Raw genomic sequence first — 8,251 nt, forward strand, 5'->3', positions numbered from 1 at the left:
GCTGGTCTGTGGGCAGCAGGTGTCCGCACCGCAGCCTGGTGCCCACACTGCCTCCCGTGCCGCTCACTAGATGTAGTGTCTGTTCGCGCTCCTCCCCGTCGTCTCCCGCATTTTCTTAGAGGCCCTGCGAGCGAGTGGAGAGGTGGTGGCAGCTCCCTCTGCTCAGCCGTCAGGGTGGCCGGGGGAGGGGGGGGGGTGAGTCCACATCATGTGACATTCACAGGCTCCAGGGATTCTGTGAGCCAGGACTTCCTCCATAGCTAGGTGTTTAGATGAGTTTGATCTATTGTGTGTTCACGTGTGTTCACGTATGTGTACATGTGTGTACGTGTGTGTGCACGCACAGACACACACGTTCCTGTAGGATGGACGGAGAGGGCCAGGGTGCTCATCACTAGTGCAAGGTGCTGTGCGCCTCGGCTCTAAACCAGCCCCGGGAAGCGACATTTTAAAAGGGAGCTCATTTCTGTGAACCGAAAAGCCCTGGGAGTCTCTCTTGAGTGGCGTCCTGCTCACTGCACCGCGTGGGGCTGGGGCGGCCGTTCCTTGGAGCCGAGACCGAATGAGGCGCAGGATGAAAAGGGTCGTCATGGTCGGAACTGCTGCAACTTCGAGGCGCAGGAACTACTTGAAGATTTCTGTTATTTATGATATTTTGTACGATGCTTTCACTGTCCCGCGTTATCCACCAAGGTGCAGGGTCACCGAGAAGGTCATGAGTGGCCAGGAAGCCCTGTCCTCATCCTCCTGAAGCCACGCCTGTGAGCACCCAGGTGCCCCCTCCTGCCCGTCACACGCGTGAGCACCGAGTGCCCTGAAGCCATGGGCTCAACGTGAAGCGCCATGGTGGTGCCCGCGACGCCGTTGTATTAAAGATGCATGTCTCTGTCGGACCCTCCTGGTCTCTGGCAGTTTCACTTGCGTGTCCCAGGTCCCCCATCAGTGTCCCCGTGTTGCACACACTTCACGGTTTCTCTAGGACCCAAGCGCGTGACTTAGACCGTCCGGCGGTCAGGTGGTGCTGGAATGGCGGAAGCCGCCTCCCAGGCAGGTGTGCGGGCCGCGGAGTGAGAAGCGAATATCTAGGTGACGTTTCAATCGAGTGTGGTTTTATTTCGTCAGCATTTCACGTAGAGCACCTGGTTGTGCCCTGCGGGCCAGCGCCCCGCTGTGCCTGCCCATGTGCCCCGGGTGGGTGCTGCCCAGGAAACATGCATCTATTTTTGTTTTTTATGTTTTTACTGATTTCAGAGAGGAAGGAAGAGAGAAAGGGGAACATCGATGATGAGAGAGAATGATCAATAGGCTGCCTCCAGCACGTCCTCTACTGAGGACTGAGCTGGCAACCCGGGCATGCGGCCTGACCAGGAATGGAACCAGGGACCTCCTGGTTCCTAGGTCCACACTGAGCCACGCCGCCGGCAACATGCGCATCTTACTAACAAGGATAGGCACGCCCTGCGCGCGAGCTACCTGCGTGTGCACATCGGCGACCGCGGGCCAGGAGGAGCCGAGGGCTGGGGTTGCTGGAGAGGCTGGCACGCCCCTCTGTGGGCAGCGGGGGGAGAAGCAGAGCATGAATAGTGCGTGCTCCTCGGTTCCTGCCATCTCTGCTACCTTCGGCCACACAGCCAGGGCCATCGTGGCTCCAGAGACCACGATGCTCAGCGGGTTTGCAGGGCGGAGTTCACCTCTAGTCCTGCCCTGGGGAGGGCAGGGGGCAGCAGGCGGGGGAGGAGGCAGAGGGCTGCAGAGCCCCAGGGGCGAATCCCTGACGCACGGAATGTTTGCCTTCACGTCCCGGCTCCCACGTTTGTCGCCACAAGCCCCGCTTCCTGAATTCTTGCTTCTCACCATGAGAGTCACACGTGGGAGGCTTCAGGTGTGCAGGGTCTGAAGCCGGTTAGAGCAGTGGTTCTCAACCTTCTGGCCCTTTAAATACAGTTCCTCATGTTGTGACCCAACCATGAAATTATTTTCGTTGCTACTTCATAACTGCAATGTTGCTACTGTTATGAATCGTCATGTAAATATCTGATATGCAGGATGGTCTTAGGCGACCCCTGTGAAAGGGTCGTTCGACCGCCAAAGGGGTCGCGACCCACAGGTTGAGAACCACTGGGTTAGAGTAACAGACCCTTTTACGGATCTGATGAAGCGCTGGACCTTCTCCAGAGAAAAAGACACAAATAAACCCAAGTCTCCTAGTGTTGAGAGGAAACGTTTACAGTCCCAGCTCAGCACAGCTGAGTGCCGGTCCCCTCCCCCAGGACAGGGCGCCAGCTGCTGGGCTCGCTGGCTGCCTGGGGCAGACACCGTCTCCGGTCTTATAGGCCGCGCAGAACCCTCCGCCCGCTGGCCCACCCTCCTTCCTCTTGGTGTTTGGCCACAAAATAAGTAACAAATACGTGCTGATGCTCCTCCTGAAGGCGACCAAGGGCACATTTAAACACTTTATTGTTGAAAGTATTGCAGACACCCCCTTTCCTCCCAGTGACCCCTCCAGCCCACCCCCGGCCTCCACCCCGCTATTGAAAAAAAACGCCCTTCCCTCTGAGATTCGACAGTCTGTTCGATGCTTCTATGTCTCTGGATCTACTTTGTCCATCAGTTTATTTTGTTCATTACATTCCACATATGGGGGAGATCATGTGATACTTGTCCTTCTCTGACTGGCTTATTCCACTTAGCACAATACTTTCCAGGTCCCTCCATGCTGTCTCAAAGGGTAAGAGACCCTTCTTTTTAACAGCCGCATAATATTCCCCGGTGTAGATGTACCACAGCCTTTCATCCACTCGTCTAGAAAAACAATGCTGCCCGCTATGTGCAGATGGTGTCCAGGCATAAGTAACACCTTTCATTGTTATAAGTGTCATCAGTAACACATTTAATTCCCACACCAGCCCTAAGCTGCAGAAGCCGATCGCGGGTAATGCTTCTGCAAAGCCTCTCCTACGTGTACAGGAGGAAGCTGAGGCACGGAGGAGGGAGGGCCTGGTCACAGTTGCCGAGTTGGGATCTGAACAAAGACAGTGCGCTCACCTAAACCCACAGGCGGGTGGACAAGGGCAGGCCTCTGCAGACCCATGTGGTCAGGGTGGAGCCCAATGCCTTGGCCAGCTCGCCCTTCTCCTTTTGGGGCAGCTGTGGAGACCCCGGTCCAGGCTGTGCAGCCACAAAGAACCTCTGGACCCTCTGGAGAACCAAGTGAACGAGGGATGAAGGATGGCGAGCAAAGGCAGGTGTCTGGTCCGTGTTTGTGGGGCTGCTTGTCGGCCTCAGGGCCGCACGCACTCTGAGACCTGCACTCGCCATGCACTCCCCGCGCCGGGCTCTGCCGCCTGGAGGGGGCCGATGAGAGAGCGTGGACTCAAGACTCATGGCGGTAACAGCAGTTTGCAAACAAAAACTGGACTTCGGGGAACACCCCTCCCCACAGCACCCCGGGCTGTTCTGGCCACTGCAGGTTAACAGAGCTTTGGTTTTTAAAGTTGGAAATGAGATGATAGAGGAGAAAAGAGGAAAAAAAAAGAAAGAAAAAAAGGACCTCCTACAAAATAGTTATGAAGATGTCAAGTCCAGAGCAGGGAACAGAGTCAATATCGTAATAAGTAGGGATGGTGCCAGGTGGGCGCTGGAAATATCCCAGGGGGACCACTCGGTAAGGGACATGATTGTCTAACTACAGGGCTGTGCACCTGAAACTAATACAAAGTGTTAGTGACGGGAACTGTACTTGAAAAAAAAGAACCACCTCCACGGGAAAGCCCCGCATCAGTCAGACTGAGGGGCAGAATATCATCAGAGCAACACCGGCAGATACACACTCGCATGACCAGCTGAACCCAGTCTGAAACGACACGACTCCACTTACTTGATTCGGAGATGATTCCAAGCAGGTGTTTGCTGAGGCCATTAACCTACATGACGACCAACAAAATCGCTGCTTATCATTCTCGCCCGCTGTTTCAATGCCCATCGCTCTGTTTCTCCTGCATCTGGACGTCACTCAACATCTGGACGTCACTCAACATCTGGACGTCACTCAACAGTGTGGTGGGAAAGGAGGGGCCGTTGCTCCTTCATGGGGCGACGCTGAGTGAGGGGCTTGGGAGGGGCTCACTGGGCACAGAGGCTAACTCTTTGGACGTGTCATGCAAAGGGGCAACGCAGGAGCTGGGTGGTGACCGCTGCATCCCAGGCTTGTCCATGGAGGTGAAAAGCTTGAAGAGGGAACTGGGTTTCCAAGGAAACCAGAACTTAATGGCGGCATCTGACGTTTACGCTCACTGATTGCCAAGCCTCCGCTGAGTGCCCTACGTTATTTTATTTAACTCTTAGAACAAAATCGGAACCAAATGCCTTAGTATCTGTCCACGGTGGGCGGGGAAGGTGGGATAGGAAAGCTCAGAAATGTAACCAAGGTCACCAGCGAAAGGCACGCAGAGCAGTCAGACATGCCCCCGCGGTCTCACCAAGGAGCAGGAGTAGGAGAGACAAGGAGGGGGACGGGCTGCCAGGGGAGAGGAACAGGGAGAAAGAGAGAGGGGGGTCAAGAGGTGGCAAGAGCAGAGGAAGGCAAGGAAGGGAGAGGGAAGGGTGGAGGCCGGAACATGGAAGGGACAAGGAAGGAGCATGAAGATGCAGCTGTGAGGAAGGACGGAGGCCCGGCTCCCCGGTCTGGGCGGGCCCCTCCCCGCATCCTGCGGCCTCCGTTCCCTCTGTCCCTCCTGAGCTGGGGCAGGGGCTGTCCCTTGGGGACTCCTGACAGGGAGCTGGCAGCGAGGGTAAAAGCTGGGCCAGGTTCTTCTTCAGAATCATCTTCCATCTCCTTTTCTTCCTGGGTCTGAGTTTGCCAGATCCGAACCATTCTCCAGAGCAAGTCCTTTTGTAAAGTAGTTTTGAATGCCGGAGGGAAGACGACAAAAATAGCCCAGCTCTTCTTCGGTCCCAGGCATCCCTGTGGTGGGGGACAGTCATCGGCCACTCGGAGTCACACAGGGACAGGACCCCGGCTCGGGGACACGGGGTCCCGGTCACGTTGCTCCCGCCTCTCCTGCGGGAGGGACCCAGGCGATGACCGCAGGGCCTGGGTGAAAGGGGACTGTCCCACAGGAGTCTGGTCAAGGCAGCAGCTTGTGCAGATGAGCAGAGCTCGGCCGTGGGAAGGGGTGAGCGGTGACCTTCAGGGTTGACTGGGGACGTTGCTTCTGGAGAAAGTAAACCAAGAGCTTTGTTGATGTCCTTTATGAGTGTTATCTGCCAGACCCTGCTTCCTCCGCGCCTTCTGGCCTCCGCTGTCTTCTCAGGACAGCGCACCCGCGATGTGGCCGCGAAGGCAGCGGCGCACAACAGGAAGCCGTTCCAGTTGTGTCAGAGCAGAGACAAGGCGCCCGGCTTCCTGCCACCTCCGTGCCCAGAGCTGCTCCTCCGCGTCGGACTCAGGTGCTTGCTGCCCCGCCTCGTCACTCATCATTTCGCCCTTCAGTTTCAGAAAGAAACTGTCAGGCCAGTTTGCAAATTCCAGGTCCAAGTCTCTTCGGGTCCCATCTTGGGAGCCTGAGCTGACCTGGTCCCTCAGATGGGGCCTCCAGATGCCCAGTGGTGCCCGGACTCCTGGGGGAGCCTCTGCAAGCCCTTCCCCCTCCCCCCGGCCTGCACACGGCCAGCCCTGGGTACTGGCCCTGCTTATTGCCCAGGCCTGACTTCTGGCCGCTCAGCCTCCAGACTGGGACCCTCTAATTCCCTCTAACAACAGCCTTGCACTCAAAGGTGCACACTGATCCCTCCCTCTGCTACCGGACACGCCTGCGCCAGGCTGGAGACTGGCGTTCTGGGCTCGGGTGCTGAGCTCCCAGCAGCGTCTGGCCTCACCCTCCACGTCCTCCTGCCATGCAGCTCTGGGCGACTGCCTCTGTGTCACCTGCTCCGTCCCCCTTCACGGGCTGATCCGCTGGCGCTGGAGACCTACCCGCGTGGGAGCCTCCCCGCGCCAGGCATGGTTCAGATGGCGCTCCGGGCCTTGTTCCTGCAGCTCTTCCCGTTACAGCGCAGTCCACTTTCCAGTAAATACCTGAACTGTTTTCTGTTTTTTCCTTGTTTAAAATTTATTTTTCATTTACACTTGACACACAGTATTATAGTAGTTTCAGGAGCACAACACCTTACCAGTGATCAGCCAGGTACCGGCACTGTTTCAATCCATGGTTGGGAGTCCGAGAATGCAGAGGGCTGACTGTACTGGCTTTCTTATCCCCTAATTGGCCCATTTTTTTCTTCAAAATTCTACCTTCACAAATCTATAGGGCAGTGGTTCTCAACCTTCCTAATGCCGCGACCTTTTAATACAGTTCCTCATGTTGTGGTGACCCCCAACTATAAAATTATTTTCGTTGCTACTTCATAACTGTAATGTTGCTACTGTTATGAATCGTAATGTAAATATCTGATATGCAGGATGTATTTAGGTGACCCCTGTGAAAGGGTCATTCGACCCCCCAAGGGGTCGCGACCCACAGGTTGAGAACCGCTGCTATAGGGGATCAAAACCCATCAACATTCCTCCCTCCCGCCTTCCTTTTCTCCTTTGTCTCTTTTTCTTTCTCTTTTCCTCACTTTTTTTGTTTCCCTTATTTTTAATTGTCTTTTGCATTCAGTGTCCCTGGATTCAGAAAGCAAACATTTACTGACCACCTGGTCTGATGCTGTGGCAGCTTTTCCAGAAAAGACAATCACTGAGCAGCAAGACCATACGGAGTCCTGCAGCGGGTGCTCGCATGAGAAACACCTTACTTAACTTCGCATTCACAGTTCTCTGCATGGGAGTAAATATCCGGTATAAAGCACTTACTCAGGGCCCTCGCCCATTGCTCAATAGGTGGAGCATCACCCAGCTATGCCAAGGTTGTGGGTTCAATCCCCGGACCAGGGCACACATACAAGAGTCAACCAATGAATGCATAAGCAAGTGGAACAATAAACGGATGTCTCTCTCTCTCTTTCCATTCCTTTCTCTCAAACCAATAAATAAAAAGCATTTGCTAAGCTCTCATCTTTATGCCTACCACTGCTCCTGAGCTCAAGGGGTTCACCACTTAGGGTGCTCAATTCAAGTCGGAGGTGTGGTTGTCTTAAGGTAGTTTTAAGTGAGGGAGCAAGCAAGGGAGATGGGGATTCACACCCAAAGTTCTGTCTCCGGAAGGGAGGCTTACCCATGTGTTGCTTCTGCCTCCTATTGGGTCAGTTATGCCTTGATTTCTTCTTTGCAGGTGGCTACACTTTCCTGGGGAAGCCTGAGCTAGGACAGGTCATTTATATGGAAAAGCCACTGCAAACAGCTTGGGTGGGGCTGCAAATTGGATGGGGCAGGATCTCAGGGAATCACCAGGGCCAAGTGAACAGTGTGGGCGATGCTGCTAGAGGCTCAGATATGGCTGCCAGTCATCTCTACGATGGGGGAGAGGTCCCAGCACAGGAACAATGACCCCTGCAAGCAGCCCCATCTGGAAGAACCCCTAAGTTCTTGCCCCAATGCCAGACAATCCAGTTCCTCCCCATATGTCCCTGGACCCCCCAAAGCTGCCACCCAGTGTTGGAGCCCAGAGGGAGCAAGTCCAAGTAAGTTCATGTTCTGGCCCTTTAAGAGGAATTGCCTGTGGCTCCAGCAACCTCCATGTCACTCAGCCACATCCCTGCTGGTTTTTATAGCCCAAAGTTATGGAAACGTCTCTTCCCAGCTCTGGAACCCTGGTGTGGGGTTGGGGTCCCTTGCTTCTCATAGGAGGCCTCCTCAGTCATGATATCCCTCCTGATTGAAAAATAACACCACACAAGTATTGGACCAGTCTGTTCCATGCCTCCACCTCTCCTACCAGTCTCGGCGTGCTTTCTTTAATTCTCTAGTTGTAGGACTTCCATTCAGCCAGATTTCAGGCAGTTCTGGATCATGGCTGTACTGAATTTTAGTTGTAATTTTGATATGGTTGTGGGAGGCGGTGAGTACCGGTGTTCATCTACACCGCCACCTTCCATTTGGCCATTCTTCACTTGAATGAGCTTCTCCTGAAATGGGACCATTCCAAGTAATTTTCAGGCACATTGGGAAGTTACATCAATTTTCTTTCAGGTGACGGGTTTTCCCTTAATCAGCTCCTTTTCTCCCTCAAGTCTGCTGACTCTAAAGTGGGGGAAACTCACCCAGGAACATCGTCCTCATCAGCAAAAAAATGGCTGGTTTTTCAATCTCCCG

This window comes from Myotis brandtii, unplaced genomic scaffold, assembly GCF_000412655.1.
Source record: "Myotis brandtii unplaced genomic scaffold, ASM41265v1 scaffold64, whole genome shotgun sequence".
In the NCBI taxonomy this organism is placed as follows: domain Eukaryota; kingdom Metazoa; phylum Chordata; class Mammalia; order Chiroptera; family Vespertilionidae; genus Myotis; species Myotis brandtii.